Here is a 14,690-nt window from a genome sequence, read left to right as displayed (position 1 = left end):
AGCTTGATTAGCCAATCTAGCATCCAAACGAGAAATCATCTTAGAAAAATTCCTCTCCACTATATCATGGATTTTTGCAATCATCTTAGGGTCCAATCCTCTTAGAGCCATCTTCCAAGATCTTTGTAAACCCTCTGCAACAAATCCTTCCCACGCTCCTTGTGACAACCAAATTGTTTGCAAGTCAGATCGCAACCTGCCACCTCACACAAACAATCAAGAACCACATCACAAGTCTAGGACAATAGATTTTCAATCCACTAGCTCTCCACAATCATGCCTCAACAAGTTCAATCTTCCATCTCCACATCAATCGATCAATCTGCATGTCCTCCCAAGGTCCTAGTGCAAACTGCCTCAACTTCGACGATCTGTTTACATGCTCAGGAACTCCCACTCTAATAAACTTCACCCAACCAAGGTCCTGGTACAAATTGCCTCACACTTCGACGATCTGCTTGTACACTCAAGAACTCCTGCTCTGATGAACTTCACCCAAGCAAGGTCCTGGTACAAACTGCCTTACACTTCGACGATCTGCTTGTACACTCAAGAACTCCTGCTCTGATACCACTTGATGAAGTACAGCTCTGATACCACTAACGAAGGGCCACACCACCCTTACCAACTCACAACCAAGAATGTAATTTTATTATACTTGAAAATCCAATAGCAATTACAATAACATTTCTACAAGATCTCTCAAGATCCAATCCAAACCCAAGCTAGTCTAGATCCACACTCTGGTAGAAACCTTTGAGATCTCAACTTGTGCTCGCAAGCCACCAAGCAACCTCCTTGTTTCTAAACCATAGCCACTAGCTCTTCTCACAAACTTAATCCAAGATCCAAGTGTAAACTGCCTCACATTCGACGCTCTGTCTACACACTCACAAGTCCATCACAATCCTACTGTAAACTGCCTCACATTCGGTGCTCTGTCCACAGACTCAGGAAAACTCACTCTTCACTTCCTCCTTTTTCACACCTTGAAGCCTTCCAAGTTTTCGAAGCTTCACCTTCCACAACTTCTACTTTCCAAGCTACTTCTCGAGCTTCCACTTCTCAAGCTTTCACCTTCGAGCTTCTACTCCTCGAGCTTCCACTTCTCAAGCTTCTCCTTCTTGAGCTTTCACTTATCAAGCTACTCCTTGAGCTTGATTTACAAATGCTCATATGCCTTGCTTAAATAGGCACTTACCACCCCATGCATGACTTATCCACAACCTTCTAGAATTCCTCCACAACCTTCTACAATATTCATAACTTTCTAGAATTCTACCCACACACCTCGATAAATGGAATGAAAACCATTTATTTTTTATTTTTTTCTATTATGCCACCTATGCACCTCAAAAATAGAAATCCTCTTTTTCTTTCTTTTCTCCTTTTTCCCCCTTTTTTTTTCCAATTTTTTTTTTTTCAATTTTTTTTTTGCCAATAATTTTTCCATGCAAGATGCTCTTGCATCAGATATCTGCAACTTACAATTAAAAAAAGGGTTTTTTTTTTTTTGTTGATGAGGGGTTTTCCTTGGTTAAACCCCAGTTTGGGAATTAACCTTGAATTGAAATAACATGAATGCAAAGTAAATGTTTGAATTCATCTTACAATAGATAGATCTCTCAAATTGGATGTAATGTACTTACTTCACCAATTGATTTGTATAAGAAAGATGAAGATGAATAGATGTAGAAAATGCAACAAAGGATTTTAAATGTATTGAAGAAGATCTTTTCCTTTAATTAATTGAATTCTTGAATCCTTTATCTTCAATGGAGGAATGCTTGGATGAATGCTCTAAGACTTGAAGCCTTGAACACAAGTGCTTCAATTTGAGTGTTGGAGTGCTTGATCGCTTGATGATAAAATACTTGTTATGCCAAATGGAGGAAATGGAAGAGTTTATATAGAGTTCAAAATTAACTAACTTCATAGGCCAACTTGCTAAGGTATTAACACCCTAAAGGAATTTGGATGTGGACCTGAAGAGGGGATCCAAAATAGGTCCTAATCAGGGGCGCATTGCAACCCTAATTTCCCATTAGGGGCATACTACACCACTAGTTAGTTAGGGGTACATTATTCCCTTGACAATTAGGTCCTAGAACCTTTGGGATTCCTTCAAGATCCCAAAATAGGTCTTGAATCCTCAAAATAAGGTATATAATCCAAGATATAGCCATTACAATGTGGAGAGAAAATTCCAAAGGGATAGATGAAGGGAAGGAAGGACCTAGGAGGATAGACCCTACATCGATCTTAACAACATGAAAATAAGAGCTTTAAAGAGGATTGGTTAGGTTTTACTCCAATTCCACATAGGAGAAAGGACATGAAAGGGAAGAAAGAAGGAAAGGTGCAATGAGATTGATGATCTTGCATTAAATAGGTGCTAAATCTTCATTAAATTGGGGTGAGTCCAATTTAAGATGATATAATACACTTAGTCAATTTGGAGCTACATCATGGAGAAGAGAGAAAATCATATGAGCTCAACTTAAAGAGGGTTGTAATAGTTTAATTCTCTTTTACCTTAAGTTTCTTTTATGTCAAGGATAGAATAGTTTGCATATGTTATTGATGTTTTGTGGTTGCCTTTGATATGCATCGTTCCCTATTTTCTAGTCCTACATATTTATGCTCCAATAATGACATAAAATATTTAACATAACAATAAAAACTTATACATTAATCATAATTTGTGTGAGAAAATCATACATTTTCTACCACAATTTCATCAAATTTTTATGCAACTTTTAATCAAACCACGAAGTTTAAAATTCAAAAATATTATTATTTCATCATATAATTGTCACTTCGTAAACTTCATATAGTGTGATTGATGTAACAATCAAGGTAATATTCAAAGGTCTTGTAGCATACCTGGTGCAGGAGCATTGGGGATCATAACTAGGATCCAAAGGAAATTTTGTCTTGTAATTGGTTCTAGCCAACCACCAATGAATAAGTACTAAAATAAAGTCCCAGGTGTGTGTGTGATTCAAGTTAAATTAGGTTGATAGGGGTGTGTGTTGTTTGAGTCTTCAAGTTGTGACAATGATGTCAAGAATGCATTAAGTCGCTTGTAAGGGTCTAGAGTTGCCAAATGTTGACCAAACCCCTAGGAGAGTGGAAAACATGAGAAAGCATGTTGGATTTTTTATTTTGATAAAAATAAGTCCATAAAGTCATGTTTAAAGCCATGTAATCAACATATGTCAAATTTTGCACAAGTTGTACATGACAACTTTGACAGCTTTGTCACAAACAACAAAAACTCTTCCAAAGTCAGTTAGAGGCCATATAAACTATCCACAAGGAATCTATAAAATAAAAAATCAAGTTAGTTCCAAGGGTTGGCAGATGCATTGTACAAACTGTTGTTTTGAAGTGAATAGCAATCAAGAACAAATTGTGATAGATTTTAGTTTCAGCCTATCATCCATACCATTAATGGATTGAGAGGGTTTCTATTTTCACATATTTTTGTAGATATTTGTATTTGTTTCTTTCATAGTGAGTAGGAGTTTGTGTGACAATTTTTATTACTAGTTTGTAAATTATTTTGGAATTGTCAGGTTGCTGGACTAAACAAGGCAATTAACAAAGGTACAACCATAACTTGAGTTCCAATGGTGGAACCTTGATGGCCATTTGGAATTAAGTAATGGACTCTATAAACTATGCATATATGTAATTTTTTTGTGATTGGAACAAGTTTTCCATTTTTCCTAGGGATCCCTAGGTGAGTTTGTATACCCAACTAGGCCTTGTGATCAACAAATCAATGCTTGAGAAGAGCCTTGGATGGATTGTTTGATGCAATCCAAGTTCATGGAAGATAGGAGGATATATTAAAGGTTACTTTATCTAAAGGAGGATTTGTACTAAATCTATTAGTGGGGTGAAAAACCAAACCCTCCTAATTGTAGTCTTAACATTCTTGAAACCCTCATAAATAGCCTTAAATTTGGGAAACAACTGCATGGATGGTTTTTGGGTTCAAGACAAACAAAATATTTGATAGAATCTAAAAGGGTAATCATATCCTAAGATTATTTTGAATTACATTAAAGGGTTTTCAAATTTATAAGCCTAAAACCAATTTTCAAGGCCTAACTGGACACTAGTCCTAGTAGTACTTCTAACTAGATAACAAGCAAAATGAGCGGAAATCCATGAGCCCAATCTACTTGGTGACCTTAGAAACTATTTAATGGGACCAAACTTAGATTAGGAAGTCATCATAGTAAGGAATGTGCTCTGGGTAGTCAGATGGGAGATTTGAAGCAATGAGAGCATAGGTGAGTTTCAAAGTTGGAGTAGAGGTTTGAATTGATTAGTGAGAATTAGAGATGAAGGGAGATAGTAAGGAGTTTTCCTTGGGATAGGTGGAGTAAAGGACCCTAAGAGGCTAGCAAAGAAGGCTAGGTGAGTTCCAATAGGTGAGCTAAGATATCATAGAGATCATCCGTATCAAATTGATATTAGAGCCCAGTTAAAAGGTTTGGGACAAGGCATTGTGTACATCTTCCTTCGAAGGTATATCAATGTGAGAAATTACCATGGTGAAAAATTATGACTTGGAAAAGAAAGTGAAATAAAAAAAGGAGAATAATAAACTCCTTGAAGAAGCTTTAGAGGCTATGAAGGATAAGGTTGACGAAGTTACAGAGGAAACTAACAAAATGAAAGAGAAGTTGGAAATTGGTGAAGATAGGGGTAAGAAGGTAGATGAAGAGGAATATGTGCTTGAACACGATCCTCCATTTCAAGAGGAACCCTTCCTTAAAGCTCTTAAAGCATTGGGAAAAAAATATCTAGAGGGGATACCCTTGTTTACTGGTAAGATGGATTCAAAATTAGTCTTGGAATGGATTGAGGGATGGAGAATCATTTTGAATGTGAAGGCATCAAAGAGGCACAACAAGTGAAGGTTAAGGGGACCACCTCTAACTTGGTGGAAATTCCTTCAAGAAGAGAGGGAAAGAGAAGGCAAGAATCCCATAGCCTATAGCTAATTAGAAGGCTATGGTGGCCAAAATCAAAGACAACTACCTACTTGAAGACTATGAAATCCAGTTGCACAAGAAGAGACAAAGCTTGAAGCAAAAATATATGGATCTAGCCTCCTATACTCAAGAATTTTGGAATATTTTCTTGAGATCCAAGGTACAAGAAGAGGAAAGAATCAAGGTGGAAATATATCTAGGTGGATTGAGATGGATAATTCAAGAGGAGATCAATCTTTAGACTCCTAATACTGTTCATAAGTACTTTTAGTTGGCACTCAAGGTGGAAAGAGAGGAATAGAAAGAAGCAAGACTCTAAGCCTAGAGGTGGAGGAAGAGGAAGAGACTCTAGAGGATATAGGGGTGATTATGGAGGTAGAAGTAATGAAACCAAGACTACATGAGACTCCAAAATTATTGAACCAAGTGGAGAATCAAGTGGAAGAGGTAACTTCACTAGAGGGAAATGATTAAATGGTGGAGGTAGAGGTGGATCAAACAACTTTAGAAGGGGTTCACTATTTAAAATTATGAAATGTTACCATTGTGAACAACTTGGTCACCCAACCTATAGATTCCCTTAGAAGGCATCATCTTCTCATGGTGAGAAGAAGATAACATATGTTCAAGACGAGTGCAACAACAATACAAATTTAGAAGTGAATCTTGATTCTAAGAAGGGAGAAAATATGATGTTTAGGAGAGTCTTGATTAAAGAACCTAGTAAGTAAGAGCCTAAAAAAATAAGGGAACATTTTAGAATGAAGTTTAATATACTTGGCAAGGTTTGTAAGGTTATTATGGACTCAAGATCAACTAATAGTATCATCTTAGAAAAGGTTGTTCAAAGACTCAAGTTGGAAAAGATTCCTCATGATCATCTTGATAGAGTCACATGGATAAACAAAGGGAAGAATGTGTTGGTAATTGAAAAAGTTTGGGTGGAATTTTCAATTGGAGGATATCAAGATAATATTCTTTGTGATTCATTTCCTATGGATGCTTTCCATCTAGTCTTGGGTAGGTCATGGCAATATGATAGAGATGCCATCTATCATGGAAAAAATAACTTGTACACATTCAATAAGAATGGGGTGAAATATAAAATTTAACCACTTGTTGAAGAAGAAATAGATGTAGTAGTAGATCCAAGCATACTACTCATGAGTGGGAAAGAGTTCTTGCATGGTTTCAAGGAGGAAAATGAAGTTGGATTTTCCATAGTTGTGAAACCAAAAGAGGAGGAAGTTGACAAAAAAAAAACCATTGTCAAAGGAGGTACAAGAATTATTGGATCGGTTTAAGGAAATTATTAGTGATGGAGCACCAACCACACTCCCTCCACAAAGATTTGTTAGTCAACAAAGTGAATTTGTTCTATGAGCTTCATTGCCTAACAAGGTTGCCTATAAGATGACTCTAGATCATAACAAAGAGATTACAAGAAAAGTACAATAACTACTTGACCAAGGCCTAATTAGAAAGAGTATTAGTCCATGTGTTATCCTAATTGTTTTGGCACCTAAAAAGGGAGGTAAGTGGAGAATGTGCATTGATTCTAGAGCCATAAATAGGATAACAATCAGATATAGGTTTCTTATCCCTACAATAGAAGATGTAATGGATTGTTTTGAGGGTGCTAAGTATTTATCCAAGATTGATCACAAGAGTGGGTACCATCAAATCAGAATGAAGGAGGGTGATGAATGGAAGAAAACCTTCAAGACTATAGAAGGACTTTATGAGTAGTTAGTAATTCCATTTGGCCTCACCAATGCACCTAGTACATTCATTAGGATAATGAATGAAGTGTTGAAGGATTACATAGGCACCTTTGTATTGGTTTATATTGATGACATTTTCATCTTCATCAAGACTAAGGAAGAACACATGAAGCATTTGGAAATAGTTTTGAGGAGGTTGCAAGAGGAAAATTTGACTATTAATCTTGAAAAGAGTGAGTTTTTGAAGCAAGAGTTGGTTTATCTTGGCTTTTTAGTTTCCCAAGGTAACTTGAAGATGGATCCAAGTAAAGTAAAATCCATCTTAAGTTGGTCTACACCTAAAACATGGACTATAGTAAGAATTTTCCATAGTTTGGCACAATTTTAAAGGAAATTTGTGAGAGGTTTTAGTGGAAAATGTGCACCAATACTGGACACCATCAAAGGATGATTGAAAACTAAGTTGTTGTGGACCAAAGAAGAAAATGAAGGATTTGAAAAGCTGAAGAAAGAGGTAGCTACAAAAACCATCCTAGTTTTGCCTAATTTTGACAAGTTATTCATTGTAGAATGTGACGCAAGCAATATTGTTGTTGGGGAAGTACTAAAACAAGATGGAAGGCTAATTAGTACAAGAACTCAATAAGTGGAGGCACTATCTTTTTCCTAAATAGTTTTTTGTATACACTGATAATCAAGTGTTGAGTTACATCAACACTCAAGAGAAGTTAAGCCTTAGACACATCAAATGGATGGAATTTCTTCAATCTTACACATTCACCATCAAACACAAGAAAGGGTAGATCAATAAGGTAGCCAATGTACTAATTAGAAGGTTTCTTACTATCCAAGAGATAAAATTGGAGTTGAAAGTTTTAAAGACCTATATGTTGATGATGAAGACTTCTTTGAGGCCTACAAGGTATTCTTAGAGTTTAACAATAATTTTCATAGAAATTTTGTTGATTATACTTTGTAAAATAGACTGTTATTTAGAGGAAATCAGTTGCGTGTGCCTAGAGAGTCAATGAGAGAAAATTTGATCCATGAGAAGCATAATGAGAGCCTTAGTGGACATTTTGGGTTGAATAAACATTAGATTTAGTTGAAAGGTTCTATTATTGGCCTAGAATGCAAAGAGATGTTAGGAAGTATGCTGAGCAACATGTGATATGTCAAAAGGCTAAAGACACTTCTTCTAATGTGGGATTGTATTGAAGCCCTTACCCAATCCAAATAGGCCATGGGAATGCTTTAGCATGGACTTCATAGTGGGCATACCAAGGACAAAATCAGGTTTCGATAGTGTGTTTGTAGTTGTGGATAGATTTAGAGCTAGAAAATGTGTCATTTTATTCCTTGTAAGACTACTCATGATGCTAGCTATATTGATAACTTTTTTTCAAAGAAGTGGTAAGGATTCATGGCTTACCAATTAGTATATTTTTAGATAGAGATGTTATGGGGCACTTTAAGAAAACTTTATGAAGAAGAATATGTACAAACTTAGCTCATATTTCAACCTATCTTCCCCAAATTGATGGTCACACAAAGGTGATTAATAGGATACTTGGGAACCTTCTATGGTGTTCTACAAAGGAGTATGGACAAGCATGTGACCAAGTGATTCCACATGCTGAATTTTCATATAATGATAGCACAAATATGACTATTGCCAAGAGTCCATTTCAGATTGTGAATGGCATTCATCCAAGGGGTATTTATGAACTCGGAGACCTTAAGAACCATAAAGAAGTGAGTGGAGATGCAGGAGACTTTTCACAATCCATGAAGGAAGTGCATGAGCAGGTCCAAAGGACTTTGATGTAAGAAAATTAGAAGTTTAAGAGTAAGGTGGATGAAAGGAGGAAAGAGTTATAATTTTAAGTTGGTGATTGGGTACTTGTACATTTGAACAAGGCAAGAATAAAAAAAAGAAAGCCCAAAAAAATCCAAATGAGAAGGATTGCACCATGCAAGATCTTAGCTAAGTATGGAGCAAATGCCTACAAGGTATTTTCCAAAGGAGTTAGCCATTTCACTCATCTTCAATGTGAAAGATTTGATCCAATACAAAGGACCTAATATGAATGATGAAAAGAAAGGAAAAAAGGTTGATGTAGAGGTCAAAGACATTAAATTACCAACCCAACCCAAGCCAAAAGCTGAGAAGATACGAAATTCAAGGGTTAAGAAGAAAACAAGGTACAAAACCTATAATGAGCACCAGATCAAATGGAGATCTTAGTCTAAATTAGAGGCTACTTGGATAGAATAAGTCAACTTCAAGAAGTTTGGCATCAGTTCAAACATGTTACCTCCTAACTTAACTTAATGTCTTGTTATAGGGGGAGAAAGGTACAGGAGCACCTAGGATCTTAACTAGGATCCAAAGGCAATTTTGTCTTGTAGGTGGTTCTAGCCAACCACCAGTGAATAAGGACTAAAATAAAGTACGACGTGTGTGTGTGTGAGTCAAGTTAAATTAGGTTGATAGGGGTGTGTGTTGTTTGAGTCTTCAAGTTGACACAATGATTTCAAGAATGCATTAAGTTTCTTGTAATGGCCAAACATGTTAGGTGTTGTATTTGGATCAAAATAAGTCCATAAAGTCAAGTTTGAAGCCATGGAATCAGCAGATGCCAAATATTGCACAAGTTGTCATGACAACTTTGTCACAAACAAAAAAAACTCCTCCAAAGTTAGTTAGAGGTGTACCAAATGTTAACAATGTTGGATACAATTATCTAATTGTGTTTTGTCTTTGATGTTACATAAATGTCATATCAGTTGTCAGTATGTGCTTACTGAGCTCACTTGGTTAGCAAGATAGTTTCTCGTGTCTACCGAGCTCACTCGGGTGTTGAAGGAGATTATAGTAGACAACATTGTTAGTCGAGCTCTCATGGTTAACGAAGGAAATTTGGTCAGAGTTAGTGTTCACCGAGTTCACTCAGTTGCCAAAGGATTTTGGCAAGCTCGCAATGTTAACCAAGCATTTGTTGGTCAACACAGGAAATCATGTCAAGATTAGTGTTTAGTAAGCACGGTCAGCTAATGAAGGATTTTGTTGATTTGGGATATGAAGTTTAATTATTTCAAGTATTGTTCCAACTAATTGTGGCAATAATTATTGGTCATTGTAAGTTGTAATTGAGCTGACTTGATAATCTAAACGATATAAATATAAGGTCAAGTTGAGATTCTAAAATGTATGAGCGAGTATGCAATTGTATTGATTATTTGAGAAGGAAAGTGTGAGCGAACTTGAAGGATGGTCAAATATCCTTGAGGAGTAGCAAAGTTATATTCGATTAGGAAGGATCTAGTGTGAAGCAGAGCAGAGATCTATAATCAACAATTCAGTTGCATCTCATTCAGGTCATTTCATTGTTACTTTCTTACCATTGTAGTAGTGATTCCAAAATCTCTTAATAGAGTTGGTTTAACAGCCAATTGAAAATCCTCTAACAAGGAGATAGTTACATTGAATTGTTTTAAGACCTCTTGCAAGGCCACTCCTAATAGGGTGATTAAATCCTCTAACAAGCTCACACCTAACAGTGTGTTTTGTAACCTTTAACTAGGTTGGCTCCTAACAAGGCTCACTTCAGAAGAGTGAAAATCAGTAACTAGTTAAATTGGTGGTTTTTCCCATATTGGGTTTCCACATTAAATCTAGTGTCTCTTGTGTTCATTTATTTTCTCTCATGTTTGTAATGCATAACTATTGATGTTAGATCTACTAAAGCTGAACATACTCTGCACTTACGAGTTACAACATTTTTTAGTATGGTTACCAAGTTACAATAGTAATTAGTTTTATCAAACATCTAAAGGATCTGTGAGAAATATTTTTGTGCTAATTGATTCACCCCACCCCCCCCCCCCTCAATTACTCCATCTACATTTCCAACAATTGGTATCAAAGCTTTTGGTGCTTGCAGGAAAGGTTTCAAGGACCTAAGCTAAAGATCAAGATGTCTTACAAGAGAGAAATTCCAAAGCTTAACAGAGATAACTTTTCAGCATGATAGGGACTAATGAGACTTCATCTAGCTTCCATTGGTGATTCAGGATGCAAATACATTGATGAAGAATACACAACTCTTACTAATACATTATCTCTTGGTGATATTGCTAAGAAAAAGAACCATAACACCATGATGATAGATATTGCATCTGCTCTTAGCTATGAGGAATTTGATGATATCAATGACTAAAAAACTACTTTTGAAATGTGGAACAAGCTAAAGGACATCTATGGTGGTGATGACAATGTGAGGAGAGCCAAAGTTGAAAGCCTTAGAGGATAGTTTGATTAGATGAGAATGAGAGAAGATGAAAATGCTGCCAAATATGTGGAAAGAATCAAAGCCAATGTTAGTGCAATCAAAGAATCTCGAGGAGAAATCAAGGAAGAAATTGTTGTAAGTAAAGTTCTCAAAACATTGCTTCCTATCTATGCAATTAGAGTATCTGCTATTCAAGAAAGGAGGTGTGAGAAAAATCATAAAATAACTTTAGATACCTTAGTGGGAAGATTGACAGCCTTTGAGCTAGACAATTATGACAATTATGTTCCAGCTTCCAAGAATATTTATTCTGCATTTGAGGCCAAGATTTCACTTAAGGAGAAAGGAAAGAAAATAAAGGAAATTTAGTTAGAAAGTTAAGAAGAATCAAAGGAAAGTTCTGATAGTGACTTTGAAGTTGTTGAAGCTCTACTTGCAAGGAAATATTCTAGAGGCAAAGGAAAATACAAAGGTAAAGTTCCCTTAACCTATTTTTCATGTGAAGAAGTTGGTCATATTGCTGCTAGGTGCCCTAACAAAGATAAGGATAAAAAGAAGAGTCACAAGTACAATGGCAAGAAGGATTTCAAAAATCACAAATCATTCATGGACAAAGGTAAGAAGACTTGTTTTATGGCTAAGGATTCTGATAATAGTGAAGATGAAATAGTTTACATTGTTGTGAAAGATGAATCTGATGATGATGAAGAAGATAAGATGGCACTTATCTCTCATGTGAGCAAAAATGATACATGGATCATAGATAGTGGATGTTCACATCATATGACTGGTGACAAAACAAAGTTTGAACACTTTGAAGACTATGATGGTGGCAGTGTAAGGTTTGGAAACAATGAACCTTGTTGCATAAAAGGGAGAGGCCAAATCTCATTAACAAAAGAACTTGTATGTGATAATGCCTATTGGGTTGTAGGACTAAAACATAATCTATTGAGTGTGGCACAGTTAATCAACATTGGATTCAAGGTGGAATTCCTGCATGGCAAGGCAAGACTACTAGATGATAAAGAAAAACTGATTGGTTCAGGCAAACAAACAAAAGGTAATATTTTTATCTTGATCTTGGTGATTGCTCATGTTGAAGAAAGGTGGTTATGGAACAGAAGGTAATGTCATGTAAATTTTGATGACATGGTGAAAATAAGCAAATTCAGGAAAGTAAGAGGCATTCCTAGTTTGAAGAAATCGGATGTTGGTTTATGTGAGAATTGTCAAATTGGCAAAATGGGAAAGAGTAGTTTTAAAAGCAAAAACTATTAGTCTAAAGATATCTTTGAAATTGTGCATACTGATTTATTTGGATCTATTGGAATAGAAAGCTATACTAGAGAAAAAATATTTATTCTTTTTGTTGATGACTATTCAAGAATGATGACTGTTATGTATCTTAGAGAAAAGTTAGAAGCATTTGATAAATTCAAATGGTATTTGGCAAGAGTAGAGAAAGAAACAAGGAAAAGACTAAAATGTTTAAGATCAGATAGAGGTGGTGAATTCATCTCCAATGAATTCAATAACTTTTGCATTGAAAGAGAAATCAAAAGACAGGTATCAGCTCCTGGAACTCCCAAGCAGAATGGAATAGCTAAAAGGAGAAATAGATCTATCATGGATTGTGTAAGGACTCTAATGATTGAAAAGAACATTGCTCTCAAATACTAGAAGGAAGCTATCAACACTATAGTTCATACCTTAAACCGAGTATAGTTGAAGAAAGACTCATATAAAACTCCTTAGGAATTATGGTATGGCTACAAACCCAATGCAAGTTACCTGAAAGTGTTTGGAAGTAAATGCTATATCTTGAAAGAATCTAGAAAAGGAAAATTTGATGTGAAAGATGATGAAGGTATATTCTTAGGATATTCTTACATAACTAAGGTATATAGATGTTTGAATTTGTCTACTCATAAAATCATAGAAAGTGCACATGTGAGAATTGAGGAGTGTGCAGAAAGAATTGAAGAAGAAAGTAAAAAGGAATAAGAAGACTATAGGATATTTGTTTACATCAAACCTGATACATTTCCAGATACATTTGTCAATAAGGAGACTTCAACTCCCAAGTTTTCCATAGTCACCGAGTCACAAGAAGTTCAAATCGAGTCAAAGTCTGAAGCTATCAAGCCAATGCCTACCAAGTCTGAAGGACCTGAGCCACAAATAGAGTAACCAGAGCCAGAAGTTGAAATTCAAAATGAAGACAATGGAATTCAGTCAAAAGGAAAAGAACCTGTATTGGCCATGTCAGGAGGCATCATGCACCAGACTAGATTATTGGAGATAAATCAAAAGGTACTATGACAAGAAGTAAGCTAAAAGGTACATGTTTACTTGTTGATTTTGAACCTAGAAATGTTAAAGATGCATCAAAAAATGAAAGTTGGATTGAGGCAATGAATGAAGAAATAGAGAAAATAGAGAAGAACAAAACCTAGACTCTTGTACCTAGGCCTAAAGATAAAAATGTGATTGGAACAAAATGGGTATTCAGGAATAAGTTGAATGAAGATGGTAGGCTATCAAGAAACAAAGCTAGATTGGTATGTAAAGGCTACTTTCAAGAAGAAGGCATTGATTATGGTGAGACTTTTGCTCTTGTTGCAAGATTGGAAGGTGTCAGGACCTTACTTGCATATGTAGCACATAAAGGATTTGAGGTGTATTAGATGGATGTTAAATATACATTTCTCAATGGTATTCTTGATGAAGAAGTCTATGTTGAACAACCAGAAGGTTTTGTTGATCCAGATAGAAGGGACATGGTTTGCAAATTACACAAAGCATTGTATGGTCTAAAACAAGCTCCTAGAGCATGGTATGAGAGGTTGCACAACTACCTTATACAAATTGGTTTCCAGAGAACTAATGACAACAATAGTTTGTATATCAAGGAAGGACCAGGTAACAAGATTGTATTGGCAGAAATATTTGTGGATGATACTTTATTTACAGGGAATGATGATCTATGCAAAGAATTTTTAGAGAAAATGAACAAAGAGTTTGAAATGTCTATGTTTGGTGAGATTAAGTTCTTTGTTGGATTACAGATATAATAGAGCAAGAATGGTATCTACATCACTTGGTCTAAGTGTATCAAGGAGATACTCAAGAAGTTTGGTATGGAAGATTCTAAATGTTGATCAAATAATTAAGATTGACAAATGAGTGTCAACACACTTAACCATTTTCACTATACATGCCGAGTATACAATAGAAGTTGAGCTAGAACTCTAACACATGCCGAGTTACAAATAGTGCCGAGTAGACCAGAAGATAATATGTGTCGAGCAAGTCACGGAAGGTGCCGAGCAGATGAGACCAATATGTGTCGAGTAACTTAGGATCCAACAAGAGTCAAGCATTGCGAAGTTAATAGGAGCTGAGTGATTCAGGAATTAGTAGAAGCTAAGAAATGTAGAAAACTAATAGGTGCCAAGTGACACAGTAATTCTATAGGAGCCGAGTAAAGCAGGAAACACAATGGATGCCGAGAAATCCAGAATAGATGGTGCAGAGCATCAGTATTACTTTATGTGCTGAGCAATGCAGGATCAACATGAAAGTTTGTGCAATTGCAAACAAAGATGTAAAACGGTTATGCATGACTCATAGAAGGATAAGGAGATAAGATT

This window comes from Cupressus sempervirens, chromosome 11, assembly GCF_028749045.1.
Source record: "Cupressus sempervirens isolate cs-2001-9-10 chromosome 11, ASM2874904v1, whole genome shotgun sequence".
NCBI lineage: Eukaryota > Viridiplantae > Streptophyta > Pinopsida > Cupressales > Cupressaceae > Cupressus > Cupressus sempervirens.
Note: the sequence above shows the minus strand (reverse complement) of the source record.